General features: G+C 37.9%; 1 protein-coding gene and 1 pseudogene across 4 annotated transcripts in view; one reads left to right on the top strand and one right to left on the bottom strand.

The window, feature by feature from the left end:
- Positions 1 to 18833, bottom strand: part of MPP6 (membrane palmitoylated protein 6) — a 127336-nt gene that overhangs the window by 77298 nt on the left and 31205 nt on the right. The window lies entirely within an intron of this gene.
- Positions 7551 to 8199, top strand: LOC118020878 (annotated as a pseudogene).

Here is an 18833-nt window from a genome sequence, read left to right as displayed (position 1 = left end):
AAGATCAGGGCTCTTTTTAAACAATGTAACCAAAATATTGTTTGCAAACTAATAAAATAATAATTTAATATCACCAAATGGTTACACTGAAAATCTTTTTAAAATGTACCTTCTATACCGGTTCTTGAGGTACTTAAATTTTTATACTGGTGCTTAATTAAGTGGGAAGAAAAGTGGTGGAGATTGTAAAATACACCCTGGGTTATTTTAAAGATCTTAAAAAATTGTTATTCATTCTTGATTATATGAAATTTAATTAAACACTGATAAGTCAGTCAAATATCCGATGTTCTGGAAAAGGGATCTTGAATATTATAAAGTTGCCAAGCATTCCCAAATTAATTGGTACATTTAATGGAGTTCGTTTTTTAAAAAAAATTTTATTGTTATGTTAATCACCATACATCATTAGTTTTAGATGTAGTATTCCATGATTCATTGTTTGTGCATAACACCCAGTTCTCCATGCAGAACATGCCCTCCCTAATACCCAAAACCAGGTTAACCCATTCTCCCACCCCCTTCCCCTATAGAACCCTCAGTTTGTTTTTCAGAGTGCATCGTCTCTCATGGTTCGTCCCCCCGATTCCCCCCACTTCATCCTTCCCCTCCTGCTACCCTCTTTTTCTTTTTCTTAACATATATTGCATTATTTGTTTCAGAGGTACAGATCTGAGATTCATCAGTCTTGCACAATTCACAGTGCTTACCAGAGCACATACCCTCCCCAGTGTCCACCACCCACTCACGCCATCCCTCCCATTCCACCCCTCACTCCAGCAACTCTCAGTTTGTTTCCTGAGATTAAGAATTCCTCGTATCAGTGAGGTCATATGATACATGTCTTTCTCTGATTGACTTATTTCGCTCGGCATAATACCCTCCAGTTCCATCCACGTCGTTGCAAATGGCAAGATCTCATTCCTTCTGATGGCTGCATAATATTCCATTGTATATATATACCACATCTTCTTTATCCATTCATCTGTCGATGGACATCTTCACTCTTTCCACAGTTTGGCTATTGTGGACATTGCTGCTATGAACATAGGAGTGCACGTACCCCTTCGGATCCCTACATTTGTATCTTTGGGGTAAATATCCAGTAGTGCAATTACTGGATCGTATGGTAGCTCTATTTTCAACTTTTTGAGGAACCTCTATACTGTTTTCCAGAGTGGCTGCACCAGCTTGCATTCCCACCAACAGTGTAGGAGGGTTCCCCTTTCTCCGCATCCCCGCCAACATCTGTCGTTTCCTGACTTGTTAATTTTAGCCATTCTGACTGGTGTGAGGTGGTATCTCATTGAGGTTTTGGTTTGGATTTCCCTCATGCCGAGCGATGGTGAGCACTTTTTCATGTGTCTGTTCGCCATCTGGATTTCTTTGGAAAAATGTCTGTTCATGTCTTCTGCCCATTTCTTGATTGGATTCTTTGTTCTTTGGGTGTTGAGTTTGATAAGTTCTTTATAGATTTTGGATACTAGCCTTTTATCCGATATGTCATTTGCAAATATCTTCTCCCATTCTGTCTATTGTCTTTTGATTCTGTTGACTGTTTCTTCTGCTGTGCAAAAGCTTTTTATCTTGATGAAGTCCCAATAGTTCATTTTTGCCCTTGCTTCCCTTGCCTTTGGCGATGTTTCTAGGAAGAAGTTGCTCTGGCTGAGGTCGAAGAGGTTGCTGCCTGTGTTCTCCTTTAGGATTTGGATGGACTCCTGTCTCACATTGAGGTCTTTCAACCATTTGGAGTCTATTTTTGTGTGTGGTATAAGGAAATGGTCCAGTTTCATTCTTCTGCATGTGGCTGTCCAATTTTCCCAACACCATTTGTTGAAGAGACTTTTTTCCATTGGACATTCTTTCCTGCTTTGTCAAAGATTAGTTGACCATAGAGTTGAGGGTCCATTTCTGGACTCTCTATTCTGTTCCATTGATCTATGTGTCTGTTTTTGTGCCAGTGCCATACGGTCTTGATGATGACAGCTTTATAATAGAGCTGGAAGTCCAAAATTGTGATGCCGCCAGCTTTGCTTTTCTTTTTCAACGTTCCTCTGGCTATTCGGGGTCTTTTCTGGTTCCATACCAATTTTAGGATTATTTATTCCATTTCTTTGAAAAAAGTGGATGGTATTTTGATGGGGATTGCATTGAATGTGTAGATTGCTCTAGGTAGCATTGACATCTTCACAATATTTGTTCTTCCAATCCAGGAGCATGGAACGTTTTTCCATTTCTTTGTGTCTTCCTCAATTTCTTTCATGAGTATTTTATAGTTTTCTGAGTGCAGATCCTTTGTCTCTTTGGTTAGATTTATTCCTAGGTATCTTATGGTTTTGGGTGCAATTGTAAATGGGATCGACTCCTTAATTTCTCTTTCTTCTGTCTTGTTGTTGGTGTATAGGAATGCCACTGATTTCTGTGCATTGATTTTATATCCTGCCACTTTACTGAATTCCTGTATGAGTTCTAGCAGTTTTGGGGTGGAGTCTTTGGGGTTTTCCACATAAAGTATCATATCATCTGCAAAGAGTGAGAGTTTGACTTCTTCTTTGCCAATTCGAATGCCTTTTATTTTTTTGTTGTCTGATTGCTGTGGCTAGGACTTCTAATACTATGTTGAATAGCAGTGGTGATAGTGGACATCCCTGCCACGTTCCTGACCTTAGGGGGAAAGCTCTTAGTTTTTCCCCATTGAGAATGATATTCGCTGTAGGTTTTTCATAGATGGCTTTTATGATATTGAGGTATGTACCCTCTATGCCTATACTCTGAAGAGTTTTGATCAAGAAAGGATGCTGTACTTTGTCAAATGCTTTTTCTGCATCTATTGAGAGGATCATAGGATTCTTGTTCTTTCTTTTGTTAATGTATTGTATCACGTTGATTAATTTGCGGATGCTGAACCAACCTTGAAGCCCAGGGATAAATCCCACTTGGTCATGGTGAATAATCCTCTTAATGGACTGTTGGATCCTATTGGCTAATATTTTGGTGAGAATTTTTGCATCCATGTTCATCAGGGATATTGGTCTGTAATTCTCCTTTTTGATGGGGTCTTTGTCTGGTTTGGGGATCAAGGTAATGGTGGCCTCATAGAATGAGTCTGGAAGTTTTCCTTCCGTTTCTGTTTTTTGGAACAGTTTCAGAAGAATAGGTACTAATTCTTCTTTAAATGTTTGGTAGAATTCCCCTGGGAAGCCATCTGGCCCTGGGCTTTTGTTTGATGGGAGATTTTTGATGACTGCTTCAATTTCCTTAGTGGTTATAGGTCTGTTCAGGTTTTCTATTTCTTCCTGGTTCAGTTTTGGTAGTTGATACATCTCTAGGAATGCCTCCATTTCTTCCAGGTTATCAAATTTGCTGGCATAGAGTTGCTCATAATACGTTCTTATAATTGTTTGTATTTCTTTGGTGTTGGTTGTGATCTCTCCTCTTTCATTCATGATTTTGTTGATTTGGGTCATTTCTCTTTTCTTTTTGATAAGTCTGGCCAGGGGTTTATCAATCTTGTTAATTCTTTCAAAGAACCAGCTCCTAGTTTCGTTGATCTGTTCTACTGTTCTTTTGGTTTCTATTTCATTGATTTCTGCTCTGATCTTTATTATTTCTCTTCTCCTGCTGGGTTTAGGCTTTATTTGCTGTTCTTTCTCCAGCTCGTTTAGGTGTAGGGTTAGGTTGTGTACTTGAGACCTTTCTTGTTTCTTGAGAAAGGCTTGTATTGCTATATACTTTCCTCTTAGGACTGCCTTTGCTACATCCCAAAGATTTTGAACAGTTGTGTTTTCATTTTCATTGGTTTCCATGAATTTCTTTAATTCTTCTTTAATTTCCTGGTTGGCCCATTCATTCTTTAGTAGTATGCTCTTTAGCCTCCATGGATTTGAGTTCTTTCCAACTTTCCTCTTGTGATTGAGTTCTAGTTTCAAAGCATTGTGGTCTGAAAATAGGCAGGGAATGATCCCAATCTTTTCGTACCGGTTGAGACCTGATTTATGACAGAGGATGTGATCGATTCTGGAGAATGTTCTATGGGCACTAGAGAAGAATGTGTATTCTGCTGCTTTGGGATGGAATGTTCTGAATATGTCTGTGAAGTCCATTTGTTCCAGTGTGTCACTTAAAGTCTCTATTTCCTTGTTGATCTTTTGCTTAGACGATCTGTCCATTTCAGTGAGGGGGGGGTTAAAGTCCCCCACTATTATTGTAGTCAATGTGTTTCTTTGCTTTTGTTATTAATTGCCTTATATAATTGGCTGCTCCCATGTTAGGAGCATAGATATTTACAATTGTTAGATCTTCTTGTTGGGCAGACCCTTTAAGTATGATATAGTGTCCTTCCTCATCTCTTATTACAGTCCTTGGCTTAAAATCTAATTTGTCTGATATAAGGATTGCCACCCCAGCTTTCTTTTGGTGTCCATTAGCATGGTAAATGGTTTTCCACCCCCTCACTTTAAATCTGGGGGTGTCTTTGGGTCTAAAATGAGTCTCTTGCAGACAGCATATCGATGGGTCTTGTTTTTTAATCCAATCTGATAGCCTGTGTCATTTGATTGGGGCATTTAGCCCATTTACATTCAGGGTAACTATTGAAAGATGGAATTTAGTGCCATTGTATTGCCTGTTAAGATGACTGTTACCGTATATTGTCTGTTTTCCTTTCTGGTCTACGTTGTTTTTAGGCTCTCTCTTTGCTTAGAGGACCCCTTTCAAGATTTCTTGTAGAGCTGGTTTCATGTTTGCAAATTCCTTTAGTTTTTATTTGTCCTGGAAGCTTTTTATCTCTCCTTCAATTTTCAATGACAGCCTAGCTGGATAGAGTATTCTTGGCTGCATATTTTTCTCATTTAGTGCTCTGAATATATCCTGCCAGTCCTTTCTGGCCTGCCAGGTCTCTGTGGATAGGTCTGTTGCCAATCTAATGTTTCTACCACTGTAGGTTACATATCTCGTCTCCCGAGCTGCTTTCAGGATTTTCTCTTTGTCTCTGAGACTCGTTAAGTTTTACTACTAGATGTTGGGGTGTTGACCTATTTTTATTGATTTTGAGAGGGGTTCTCTGTGCTTCCTGGATTTTGATGCCTGTTTCCTTCCCCAAATTAGGAAGTTCTCTGCTATAATTTGCTCCAATATACCTTCTGCCCCTTTCTCTCTTTCTTCTTCTTCTGGGATCCCAATTATTCTAATATTGTTTCGTCTTATGGTATCGCTTATCTCTTGAATTCTGCCCTCGTGATCCAGTAGTTGTTTATCTTTTTCTCAGCTTCTTTATTTTCCATCATTTGGTCTTCTATCTCACTGATTCTCTCTTCTACCTCATTTATCCTAGCAGTTAACACCCCCATTTTTGATTGCACCTCATTAATAGCTTTTTTGATTTCAACTTGGTTAGATTTTAGTTCTTTTATTTCTCCAGAAAGCGTTTCTCTAGTAACTTCCATGCTTTTTTCAAGCCCAGCTAGTATCTTTAAAGTGATGATTCTGAACTCTAGATCTGACATCGTACTAATGTCCCTATTGAGTAGGTCCCTGGCAGTCGGTACTGCCTCTTGTTCTTTTTGTTGAGGTGATTTTTTCCATCTTGTCATTTTGTCCAGAGGAGAGTAGATTAATGAGAACAAAATGCTAACAGGGTAACAACGTTCCCAGAAAATATACTCTAAACAAATCAGAAAAGACCTGAAGCCGGGGTAAAAGAAAGGGAAAGAGAGAAAAAAGAAAAAGAAAAAGAAAAAAGATAAAGATAAAAACAAACAAAAACAGAACAAAACAAAAAAAAACAGAATATGATCAAATATGATCAGGCTGGTACATAGATGAGTGCCACACACTAGATTTTGGGTTATGTTGGTCTGTTTGAAGTGCCTCCCAAAATTTTAAAGAAAGAAAAACTTATATATGTACAAAATAAGGGTTGATATGATGAAGGGATGGAATATGACTGTAAAGATGAAAATTATAAAACATTTTATAAAAGGAATTGATAAGAAGTTGTTTGAAAAAAGGATTAAAAAAAAAAACAACGGAGAGAATGTGATCAGGCAGGAGAGTAGAAAAAAACCATACACCAGAGATTTAAGGTATATTTTGATCTGTTAGAAGAAACTATCTCAAAATTTTAAAGAGAGAACAACATATATGTATGCCAAAAATACAGGTAACTACTATGAAGGGATAGAATATGAGTATAAAAATGAAAAATAAAAATGATTTTTAAAAAAGGGATTGATAAGATGTTGGCTGAAAAAGGGAAAAAAAAAAAAGACAGTTAAAAAAAAATTAACTTTGAAAGACTAAAGAATCATGGTAAAAAAGCCATGGATTCTATGTGCATTATTCCCCTAGCGCTGGAGTTCTGCCATTCTCATTGATCGGTAAACTTGGTCTTGGCTGGCTGTTCTCACTGATCTTCTGGGGGAGGGGCCTGTTGCCGTGGTTGCCAAATGTCTTTGCTGGAGGCGGAATTGCCCCACCCTTGCCGGTCCAGGCTAAGTAATCTGCTCGGGTTTGCTCTCGGGAGCTTTTGTTCCCTGCAAGCTTTCCGTAGAGCTTTGGAGGATGAGAGTGAAAATGGCAGCCTCCCAATCTCTGCCCTGGAGGAGCCCAGAACTCAGAGTCCCGCTCCTCAGTGAGCCCCCAGAGAAAAGCCGTCAGTCACTCCCGGCTCCCCGGTCTCCGGCTGCACTCCATGCTCACCCGGCCTGTGACCGAGTATTTCTATCTCTGGCACCTGACCTGCTGTGGAGTCCCCAAGCCCAGGAGATCCCTGCGGTGCGCTCCCACACTGCTCCTCCCGAGGGAGGAAGGGGAGTTTCCCCGGATCTGCCGCTTGTTGGGTCCCTGCTGGAGGAGCAGTGGCACGACTGTGCCGCGGATCACAGTTTATGGCAACCCCGAGCTGAGAGCCCACTCCTCGGCTCCGTCTCTGCAGCTGGCTTCCCTGCTCCGGTACCTGGGAGCTCTGCCGCATTCAGGCACCCTCTGTCTTTCTGTGACCCCCGAGGGTCCTGAGACCACACTGTCCCGTGAGGGTTCCACCCCCCCGCTTAGCCACTAGAGCGACGTCCCTCAACAGAGCCGACTTCGAAAAGTTCTGATTTTGTGCTCCACGGCTCTATCACTTGCCAGAAGCGGCCGACGGAGGCCCCTCCCCCGCCATCTATCCTCCCGAATATTGCCTCGGATTCACTTCTCCGCACGTCCTACCTTCCAGAAAGTGGTCGCTTTTCTGTTCAGAGAGTTGTTGCTATTTTCTTTGATCTCCTGTTGAGTTTGAAGGTGTTCAGAATGGTTTGATCCCTATCCAGCTGAATTCCTGAGACCAGACGAAATCCAGGTCTCCTACTCCTCTGCCATCTTGCTCCGCCCCCATTTAATGGAGTTCTAATCAAACTACAATAAACCCTCCCACATGTTTTCAGGACAGGTCTGGCTTGTTCTTCCCCCATTAAGGTAATGGCCAGGGAGCTTCAAGGAACCTGGGCTGAGGAGGCAGGGGAGCAGGGAAAAACCAATGCAGTTCTGCACAAGTTGGGGAGGTCATAGCATCTGGCAGTAACTTGCTGTCCAAGGGCAACATTGTGCTGGTGAATGTCTATAGGAATCTGGTATATGCACTGCTATTTAGTTTTAGGAAAAAGCAAATCATGTGTTTTACAAGGAAATCTTGAAGGGGATCTCATGTCCCTTTGTGACCCATGCCCCCAAAGACTTCAAAGAGGAGATTGATATTCTACTATTCAAGCTTTAGGATATCTGGTATGAACCCCAGCTCCTTGGGGATGGCGATGCAAGGCTGCTACAGCTGGATACCCAGGGAAATCATAATTGTTACAACTGTCTAGGATGAAAGTTCTGGATGTCATCCATGCCCCTGAGATCCCATTTCAAGTAGAGGATGGCATCCCTGTTCCTTTATGGGCAAGAACTTCCACCCCTAGCTGCTAGATCTTTGAATCACTAGTACTCCTTTCAAGTGGCACTCAAAGCTCTCACTATACCCTATCCCTGCTGGATGGCTGAGATGGCCCAGTATGGGACAGGGGTCTGTAGCTAGACAGAGTATTGTTATATCAGGAGTCCCTGACCAAGCTTGCCACCATGGCCAAGGCACAGAGTGGGAGCTCTCAGCAACAACAGTCAGTAGCTGGAGACCAAACCCAATCTCCTAAAGTCTCTCCAGCAACCATCAGGTAACATACCTCCCCCTCCAGGTAGAAGAGTAAACATGCCAAGCACCTCCTTGAAGAGCTTTAAGGACACTGTAACAAACTGTGGAGTACTCTGTGATGGAGCTGAAGGACTCTTGCTGAAGACTGAGCCAGACAGACTGCAGTGTGCTTACCCAGCAGATACAGGCTGGCCCAGCCAAAGCCTCATTGAGTCCAAGGCTTCTACAGCTCATGCCTAAAGGATCATTCCCCAGCCAACTCTGGTGGAGGTCCGTAGCGGTCCTGATGTGCAAATCAGTCGTCCAACCTGGGTATAGGGGCGAAAGACTAATTGAACCATCTAGTTTCCCTCAGGATAGCTGGCGCTCTTGCACGTGAACCCACAGTTTTATCTGGTAAATCGAATGATTAGAAGTCTTGGGGCCGAAATGATCTCAACCTATTCTCCAGCTTTAAATGGGTAAGAAACCCTGCTCACTGGCGTGGAGCCAGGTGTGGAATACGAGTGCCTAGTGGACCGCTTCTGGTAAGCAGAACTGGCGCTGCGGGATGAACCAAATGCTGGGTTAAGGCGCCTGATGCCGACGCTCATCAGATCCCCAACCCCTTCTTATGGGCAGTTTCAGAACAGTCACTAAGACTTCGTTTTCCCCTGATAGCAGTTTTTTTCTGGAGTTGAATTCAGATGTTATTCTTAACATTCCTGTCAAAGCTTCCTTAAAAATCCTTGCTTTTTTTTCTTCTTGGTTTTGATATTTTACCTGCCCTATTCCATGCTATTTAATCCCAAAGGTGAGAGTTGGGATGAGGGGATTTGGCCTCATCCATGTCTTACCCTTTTTACATGGCTGAATGGGACCATCTGGGTTTGGGGCATCTCAGAGTTGATTAGTAGGAAAGGCAGACTGGAACTGGTGGGGAAATTGGTGAGGCAGTAGGTGTATATAGAACAACCTACCTTGCTGCTCCAGTTACACCAGGATATGGAAACACTAACATAACTTCCCTGACATGCAAGGATCTGCTCTGACACTTTCATTCCATACTCTGTCATGAACAAAATGAGTAACATTCTGACTGGGCATAATCCCTTTGTCCCTCATGTATTGGGATGCTATGGGGCAGTGTGAAGGAATGGTTTCCTCTAAATCAATTCACTGGGGCACCTGGGTGGCTCAGTTGGTTAAGCGACTGCCTTCGGCTCAGGTCATGATCCTGGAGTCCCAGGATCGAGTCCCGCATCAGACTCCTTGCTCAGCAGGGAGTCTGCTTCTCCCTCTGACCCTCCCCCCTCTCATCCTCTATCTCATTCTCTCTCAAATAAATAAAATCTTTAAAAATAAAAAAATAAATCAATTCACTGGTCTAACTTCATTAGTTACCTCATAACATGAACTACTCAAAAAATGCAATTGTTCTTTTCAACAAAATTATCCTAAGAATATATGAAAAAAAAATGAGAAAATTAGTTATGAGATTAACCCTATAACATATTAAACATAAACTAAATCTATCAACTCCAGTATATGTAAAAGCTTAATATATAAGATAGGAAGCTCTCTGTAGTGCCAGAGAAGCAAAATGTCCCCATTTACTCAGAGATTTCCAGGAAGAAAAGAAAATCCCAAAACTCAGAAGGTAAGTTTCCTGCAAGTTCCACTCCTCCTCCATAATGATCACTGTAGGACTGACTCTTTATTAAGAAGCTAGGTTAAATGACATATATAAATGGTATTCTTATATGAGAGAAAAATTAATATAGTTAATCTAAATTGTTCATTTACAAATCAAAGAATCATCGAGCACTTATGAAAACTAGTAGCATGACTATGATTCACCAAATTCAACAAACGGAAGTATTAACTGCCAATGAAACAAAATTACTGGAATGGGGGAGGGGGAGAAAAAGGAAAGAAAGAGCAAAAGAAAGAAAAAAGATTAAATTATAATGTGCAAGAAGATCAAACTGAAAAATTCTCCCACTAGAAAATTTCCTCAATGAGAAATATAAAAGAACTGCTGTGGATCACAAAAGACCAAAATTTACAAGGTGATGGGAAATTCATAAATAAGGAATTAATAAAAGCAAAAGCAGAAATAAAAAAAAATAAAAGCATAATTTGATCAATAAGCTGGCTCTCTCAAAAGACCAATAAAAATAGATAAATGCTTGGCTAGTCTGATTAAAAAAAGGCACAAGTAACATCAGGGATGCAACAAGAAATAACTGCAGTCATAAAGAAGATTAAAAAGAATGTAATAAACAACTTTATGTTTAAAATCTAGTCAAGTAGAGCGTTTCTAGGAAAATGTCAACTACTAAAGTTTAGGAGATAGAAATAGATCATAAAAGAAGAAATTGAAGAAGTTTTCAAAGATCTACCTTCTTAAAAAAGACACTAGTCCAGGAAAGATTTAAGAATAAATTCTACCAGGGGCTCCTGACTGGCTCAGTTGGTAGAGCATACAACTGTTGATCTCGGGTTATAAGTTCGAGCCCCATGTTGGGTGTAAAGAGTACTTAAAAATAATAAAATCTTTAAAAAAAAAAAAAAAGAAATTCTATCAAACCTTCAAGAAAGAGCTACTTCACATTTTTAAAAGAAAACATAGAAAAGATTGAAAGCATTCCAACTTCTATGCAGATTTCAAAACTCAATAAAAAAAAGAAAATTATATATTAAACTCACTTATGAGCATATAGGCAAATATCTTAAAAAACATATTAGCAAATTGAATCTAACGTCTTAAAAAATAACAATGGCCAAGTAGAGTTTCTCCTAGTTATGTAAAAATGATTTGACATTAAGAAATATATAATGTAATTTAATATATTATCACAGTATAAGAAAAAAATCCTATCATCTCAATGCTTTGAATACAGTACATCAAATAAAATTCAAAATTGAATCCTAATGGAAAAATCATACCATAGTAAGAATAGAAGGAAAACAGTCATTTTATACCAGCGTCTATATGAAACATCATACTTATAAAGAAAAGGGAAAAGCTTTACATTAAAGCCAGGGACAAGACCAGAACACCAAGACCACTACTTTTCAAAACTATATTGAAAGGTTTTTTTTTTTTTTTTAAGATTTGTTTCTTTACTGGGGTGGGGGAGGGGAAGCAGAGGGAGAGAATCTCCAGCAGACTCCCCACTGAGTATAGAGCCCAATATGGGGATCAATCTCATGACCCTAAGATCATGACCTGAGCCAAAATCAAGAGTCAGACGCTTTAACCAAGTAAGCCACCCAGGTGCCCTTATACTGAAAGTTGTGATCAAATGTTAAAAACCCCATAGATGAATGTTAAAAAAATAATAATAAATATATAAAGCCACTGATGATAATTATCTACTTGGAAAAGTCTCAAGGAATCAGCTGAAAAATTATTCAAGTTAGCTAAAAGAATTTGGCTAAGTGACTAGACAAAAGAGCAATAAAGAAAAAAAGAAACTTTCCTAAATAATAATTATAACCAGTTAAAAAACATCATTGCTGGAAAAAAAGAAAAGATACCCCATTCACAATAGCAACAAGATCTACAAGTAAAAAATAATGCTAAAATAAAAATGTTCTTCCAGATAGGTATGAGAAAAACTATAAAATATAATAAAGAACATTTAAAATAAATAAATGAAGAGACTATGTTCTGAGATAGGAAGACTCAGTACTATAAAAATATGAATTCTCTCCAAATTATTCTTTAAAAAAAAATGAATAAATCCTAATAAAAATCCCAACAGGATTTTTTGTAAAGCTATTCCAAAATTTACTTGAAAGAGAAAATGGGTAAAACTAGCCAATAATTTTAGGAAAAAACACAAATATAAAGGAGGTACCTGTGTTATCAAATATAAAAAACAGTATAAATTAAAATAGTGCAGTATTGACACGGCAACAGACAAATCTTAAAGGACAGGAGCTAACCAGGATTTAATATATGTTAAAGGTGACATTTCAAATCAGTTTGGGTTTAGTTAAATATGGCAGAATGACTACTTGAGCTTATATTCTTGCCCTTCAGAACCTCTATTAAAACAGTAGCATAGTATTAATAAAGATATAGCCCCACAAAAATAAAGAGGAAAAAACTGGACAAAAAAAATAGCAAAAATATTTGGAACAGTAGAAAAAGAAACTAACTTAGAGCAAAGGTAGATTCTACCTCCTAAATATTTGTGGAATCCAATTTCATTCCATCCCCCTCATGAGTCTTAGCCATCATCATTTCTTTCCCAGACTAGAATAGCCTCTCATGCATGTGTGTATGTAAGTAATTGAAATGTAGATTTCATGGCCCATAAGCCATTTCAATACAATGCTAGATTCAATCTGCACCACCTTTTACAGCTTTAGTTATTTCAATCTAATCCCTGTCCTGATGCCAAGTCCTCCCTCCATTTACCACCAAATATGCACAACCACTTTTGTGTACCTAATTCATACTTATCCTTCAGGAACAGAATTTCTATGCCCCGATTAGGATAAATTCTCCTAATATATATTTTCATAGTATTCTATACATTATGACTCTGATAAACCTATAATTATTTTGGTATTTGTTTAATGTATTATTCTTTTTTTTTATTTCTTTTTTTTAAAAGGTTTTATTTATTTATCTGAGAGAGAGAATGGGAGAGAGAGAGCATGAGTGCGGGAGGGTCAGAGGGAGAAGCAGACTCCCTGCTGAGCAGGGAGCCTGATGTGGGACTTGATCCCGGGACTCCAGAATCATGCCCTGAGCCGAAGGCAGTTGCTTAACCAACTGAGCCACCCAGGTGCCCCTGTATTATTCTTTTCTAAACTCTAAGTCTGATAAGCATAGAAATTATATCTGTCTTGTTCAAACCTATATTCCCAGCAACCAGCCCACAGTCTGGTACATCCTAATTTCTTCACAATACAGTTTCAGTCACAAAAATATAATATTTTTCTCTTACTAAAATCAAGAACAGTTTTAAATTATATATTGTTATTTCATAAACATCTGAACAATACTTGGAATTAGCAAAATATGGTGTAGTTTACAAAGCAGTAATCTTAAAGCTAGCAACTTTATACAAATTATATAATAAACCATAAAGACTGAAGTGTTTTCCTTCAATGCTTAGTCTACTAAAATGGCTTTCAGTAATTCTTCTTACATATAAATATATTTCTAACTTTCTATAATGTAATTCAGTACATAAGGCAAATATAATAAAATAAACGGTACTTACCCACCTATATTGTCCCAAAAGCTCTTTAGAATTGTTTTATGTAAGCATTTCTGCCAGGTTTTAGAATTATAGCTAATTAAATGAATTATTCTTAATAAATTAGGCCTTGAGCCTATTGTAATATAAAAAATCCTTTGTAACCACATTTGGTGGTACATTCATTCCCATTTGACTCAACAAACTAGATTTGCCATTGAAAATATGACAGGTATGTTAAGTTTTCATAAGATGTTAAAATTATTTGTTGTTATATTTTGTAGATAAAATAACAATTATTTCACCAGAACCATGTTGGATAATTTATAGAATTCCTTAAATGAAATCTCCTATGGGCTTTTGGAATGATTTAAGCATAATTTTAAAGGAGATACTTAAAAGTTATTTGGACTACTTCTAATGTAGTTGAAATAGAGGAGCAAAATTCTTTTTAAAAATATATTTCCAAGAAATGATACCCAAAAAATCTACTGAAATGTAGATCAAGTCAGGTTTCTTTAAGTTTAAATTGTGACACAACTATTTTCACACAACTGATTTAACCATCACAGGAGAGGTCATGTGAACCATTAATGTTAAGTCGCTAATACTCGTTTTCCATAAAATGACAATATACTGTCAATATCTTAGCTCTCACACTAATATCTTAAAATTCCAATTTAGTTATAGTTATGCTGAATCAAAGAACTCTGAATGTGCTCAGCTAATTTAATCAACATTAGCAGAGGGCTTATAGGCTAGGCATAAAGTTACCCGCTGAAGAGACTAGAGACATACCCTTCAAAAAGTCAAACTAGTAGACCAAAATGTGTAAACATGTGTATAAAGCCTGATGATGATGATAACACTATGAAGGAACTGCAGTTAGGTGATACAGCATAGTGGTTAAGAGCCTGGACTTAACCACTTAACTAGCCCTAAAAAGCTGAGTAAATGACTTAACATCCCCAAGTCCGTTTCTTTCACCTGTTAAGTGGAAAAGGACAATAGTATCTAACTCACAAGGTTGTTGCTGCTAAATAATACATGGAAAACTCCTAGAACAACTCCTAGTGCATTATTAACATTGAGGGAATACTGAAAAGGAGTAAAATGTTAACTCTTTCTTTGATGGTGGTGACAGGATGAAAAGATGGGAAACCAGGTAGATACCAGTGGAAGCATCCCAGTGGAAAGGGCCAAAGTGAGTTGACTCTACTCAAAATCTTGAATTTATGATCAATATTTAAAGTCTCAAAACAAAATACGGAGTTGTATGTCCCACAGCATTCCTAGAGAAAATCTAAGCTGGGAGTCAAGAAAAGTGCAGACACAGTGGAGAGGCAGCCACTCAAAGCAAATAAGGAACCTTATATACAAGAGCATTCCTTTAGCCTAAGTACCACACATGTCTTTGCAGAGAGTGGTGGGTATTCTGCATGGGAAGGATTCCTAGCACAGACGTTGGGCCTGAACAAAGGAGCGCAGAGGCAAATGTAAATCTGGTTCTTCATGATGGACCCTAAAGGAGAAGGGGTGGAGGAAAGGCTACTGTACGGGAGGGAATATACTAATACACAGTATTTCTCAAACAGGAAACTATTAGCATTTGGGGAACAAAAATTCCTTTTGGCCCAGAACTGTTCTCCACCAAATGTCTGTAGTGCTCACATTTATTATGACAACCAAAAATTCCCCTTACCACATTTCCTAACACTTCTATGGATGATACCACCTTTCTCCCCTTCTGTTCTTCCAACAGAAAGGCTTGCACTAATATGGTGTATCCACAGGATAAATTCTTCCTTCTCAATTAGCTTGTTCACCTGCTCTTTGCCTACAAATCTGAAGGAGAAGCCTGCCTGAGGACAGGCTTACCTCTTAGCCCCCACTCAAGACCTCTTATTTCATAGAAAGCAGGGGCGGGGGCAGGGGGGGCCAGCCTATATACTACAGAGGAAATCCTCATTAGATATATAGTCTGGATTAATCAACCTAGTCCTTCACTTAAATATAAACCAACTGCTACAGATCACTAGACATCTAAAGAAAACATCAAGGACAGTGGACAAAGCTGAACTAACTAAACTAAGGGGACTCAGATGATGCTGAGACTAGAACTTAAAATTTGAATTTTTATTAGCATACTCAGAAATGTGAGAGGCTATTGCGTTCATAAAGGAGCAGGTCACTAAGAGGGAGAAAATGGGGTACCTGGAGAATAAGAAAAAGTTCCTGGCAATTAAAAATACTGTCAAATTTAGGGGTGCCTGGGAGGCTCAATCAGTTAAGTGACTGGCTCATTGGTTTCGGCTCATGTCATGATCTCAGGGTCCTGAGATTGACCCTGACGTCGGGCCCCACACTCAGTGCAGGGTCTGCTTGTCCCTCTCCCTCTGCTCCTCCCCCGGCTCTGTCTCTCTGTCTCTAATAAGAAATCTTTAAAAAAATATTGTCAAATTTAGAAAAATCAATCAGTAAACTAAATGATAAGACTGATAAGGTCAAACTGCAAATCCAGAAAATCAAGTCAAGGTAAACTCCTAAATGCAGAACAAAGATGAAAACATGGTCAAACTGCAAATCCAGAAAATCAAGTCAAGGTAAACTCCAAATGCAGAACAAGGATGAAAACATGGAAAACACAAGAAAAAACACATAAGCAAATCTAATAGTGCCTATCAGGAGTTTCATAAGACAAGATCAGTTTCATAAGACAAGGATGAAGAGGAAAAAGTTGTCAAATAGAAGAAAATGTCCCTGAGTTTAAATGACATACAAAACTTCGGAATGAAAGGCTTTCCAAAGTACAGAGCAGATTGAATAAAAAAGACCCAGATCTGGAAACATCTAAGTGAAATTTCAAAATGCCAAGGATTGGGGGAGAAGGTCAGTGGACATTTCCAGAAAGAAGAGTTATGTATAGGAACAATAATCAGACTTCCATGCCATTTATTACTGGTAATATTGAATACTGAAAGATAGAGTAAAATTGTCAAAGTTTTGATGAGAAATAAGTTTAAAAAAATTACGTTATTTTATAAAAGCCATAATACATTCACACACTTTATATACATACAAATGGATGTGGTAAAAGAAAGTTTAATTGTGTTTCCAGTTTTCTGTTTACTCTTAACAAAACTCTATACCTTCATTGTGCGGCTTGAACACATGATCCCAAGATCAACAGTAGCATACTCTACTGAATGAGCCAGCCAGGCACCCAAAAGAAAGTTTAACATACTGAAATATTTAAATAAACACAAAAAAACAACCTCCTCCTGCAAAGAGATTTCCTTTCAAGCCTTCCAGACAAAATACATGCTTATATTTAAATACATCCTTTTTTATTTATATGAATGTGATTTTGTTTATTAATATCTTAGTGATCTTTCCATATGGAGCTCACTCTTTTCAACATATCTAGTATTTCCCTATATGGATACATCAAAATTTATTTAGTTTGTCCTCTACTGAAAGATATGCAGGTTGCTTCCATTTTTTGCAGTTATAATCAATGTTACAATCAGCATCTAAATATCTCTCTATACACACATACACACATATATACATTAATGTATGTACCATAAGTGAATAAATATGAAGAGTAGAATTGCGAGGTCAGAAAATACATGACTTTTCAATGTTCAGATACTGTGAAACTGTTTTTTAAACAGGTTCTATCAATTACATTTCCATCAAGAGGTCCTTTCATTGTTATAATAATGAATTGCCTTATAAAGACATATCAATATAAACACTGAGAACACGTGCAGCAAAAGGAGTGCCTATAAACAGAATTAAATTCTGAATTCTAATCTCATTTTTCTCCAACATGGCATCAAAACTATCTAACTACGCATTTCCTTATCTGTAAAATATAAATAACATTGATCCACCTCATAAAGTTATACAACAAAATTAAATGACTCACCTACTAAAAACATGTAAATGCTAAATATTCTGCAACTCAATCTCTTCCTCTCTCATTGTGACTATTGCTAATTATTCAAAGTTATCAATGAGAAACAAATCAGAGTAACAGCAATTTAAATATAATTTTTCCCACCTTAAAAACAATGTTTTTAAAAAATTAAATAGTTGAGGGCTTTTTCCTAATTTTATCATTTTAACCAACCACTTTGCATCTTGTCATCTTCTGATAAGTTTAATTCAGAAAGAAAAGTGAACTATCATTTGTAATGAACTTGTCAATATTCCTGTTATACATCAAGTGTCTTACAAAAGCAGTTAGAGTAACTTTCTGGCATTCTTAGAAATAATTGTTTTCTCCAAATCTTTATTTAAATTCCAGTTAACATGGAGTGTAATATTGGTTTCTGGTATAGAATTCAGTGATTTCATCACCTCCATACAACACCCAGTGGTCACCACAAGTACCGTCCTTAATCCCCATCACCTATTTAACCCATCCCCCCGCCCACCTCCCCTCCAGTAACCATCAGTTTGTTCTCCACAGTTGAATCTGTTTCTTGGTTTGCCTCCCCACTCCACCCTGCCATGTTCATTCGTTTCTTAAATTCCACGAGTGAAACCCTATGGTATTTGTCTTTCTCTCACTGACTTACTTCATTTAGCATAATACTCTCTAGCTCCAACCATTTCATTGCTAGAAACAATTTCCTATTATGGGTAATGCTTTAAGAAAGAAGACCCCTCCAAAAACAAAAACCAAAAAAAAGGTAGCATCTGGAGAATATTTTCACTAAAGAATTCTGAACTGATACCTCCCCTCCCCACCACCATGCTTAAAATGGTTTTACTTCCAGCCTTTATGGTTTCTGATGAGAAATTCACATTCATTTAAATAGTTCTTCTACTGGTGATTTTGGCTTTCAGTATTTTTTTTTCTTTGTCTTGTTTTCAGCAGTTTGATTATAATGTGACTAGGTATGGATTTCATTGGGCTTATCCTGTTTTGAGGTTTGCTGAACCTCTTGAGTCTATAGGTTTATGCCTTTCACCAAATTTGGGAAGTTTTCAGTGACTATTCAAATATTTTTTTCTGCACAGTATTCTTTCTTCTTTTTTGCTAGGTGTCTGATGAAACAAAATGTCAGACCTCCTGGTATTATCCCATAGGTCCCTGAAGCTCTGCTCATTATTTTATTCAACCTTTTTTCTCTCTGTTGTTCAGTTTGGATAAACTTCTATTGATCTCTAAGTTCATGGATTCTTTGTCATCTCCATTTTGCTATTGTACTTGTCCAATGAGTTTTTTGTTACTACATTTTTCAGTTCAAATTTTCCATTTGGCTTTTCTTTTTCTATTCCTTTACTGAGACATTCTATATTTCCATTCATTTTAAGAGAGCTCATTCTTACCTGCTGTGGTGTATTTATAATAGCTGCTTTAAATCTTTCTCAGATTATTCCCACATCTGTGTCATTTCAGTGTTGTGTCTGTTGGCTATCTTTGCCCATGTGAGTTGACA

The sequence above is a fragment of the Mirounga leonina genome, unplaced genomic scaffold, assembly GCF_011800145.1.
Source record: "Mirounga leonina isolate KUSES-001 unplaced genomic scaffold, KU_Mleo_1.0 Mir_174, whole genome shotgun sequence".
Classification (NCBI taxonomy): domain Eukaryota; kingdom Metazoa; phylum Chordata; class Mammalia; order Carnivora; family Phocidae; genus Mirounga; species Mirounga leonina.
The sequence above is the reverse complement of the archived record's forward strand: the minus strand, read 5'-3'. Positions and strand labels throughout refer to the sequence as shown.